The sequence below is a fragment of the Bison bison genome, unplaced genomic scaffold (assembly GCF_000754665.1).
Source record: "Bison bison bison isolate TAMUID 2011002044 unplaced genomic scaffold, Bison_UMD1.0 scf7180017864091, whole genome shotgun sequence".
NCBI classification, from domain to species: domain Eukaryota; kingdom Metazoa; phylum Chordata; class Mammalia; order Artiodactyla; family Bovidae; genus Bison; species Bison bison.
This window is the reverse complement of record NW_011494663.1, coordinates 618548-619143: the sequence shown is the minus strand read 5'-3', so window position 1 is coordinate 619143 and position 596 is coordinate 618548.

Here is a 596-nt window from a genome sequence, read left to right as displayed (position 1 = left end):
AATCAATGTGAACAAAGATGAAGGTACAGCCGTGGGAGTGCAGATGCAGTCTGGAAAGGAACCTGGTTCCTGGTTGCTTTACCAGGTCACTTGTAGGCAAACAGGTTCCAGTTGAGTTCCTGGCAACTGACATTGATAGAGGCAGGGTGTGTTTATCAAGAGACCATCTTTGTCCCTCTGGTGGAAAGAGCAGGCAGTATGGTCCCGTGGACCTAGGACTAGCAGGTCTGACTGATCAATACAGTCTTATTTATAGAACTGCCATTCGTGTGTGTCTTAAGGATGGCCAGGGAAGATGTTCCCAGCACATGACAGGCGAGAAGCCCACATCCTTGGTAGCCTCTTGTAGTACGCCCAGTAAGGCTGCGCCTGAGTCCCAGCGGAGGGACGGCAGAGCAGTCACAGGGGGCTTGCAGTGTCAGAGTTGCCAGCCTTGTATCTGATTCCATGGGGTGTACTCTAGGTTAAGGGATAGAATTTGCTTCAGGGGCCTTGACCACACTGAGTCTTGTCCCCACATTCATACGCACAGGGCCAGTGCCTCAGTCATGTGAAAGGAAGAGCGCCGGGCACTAGGAGGTGGTGCCCACAGGGCT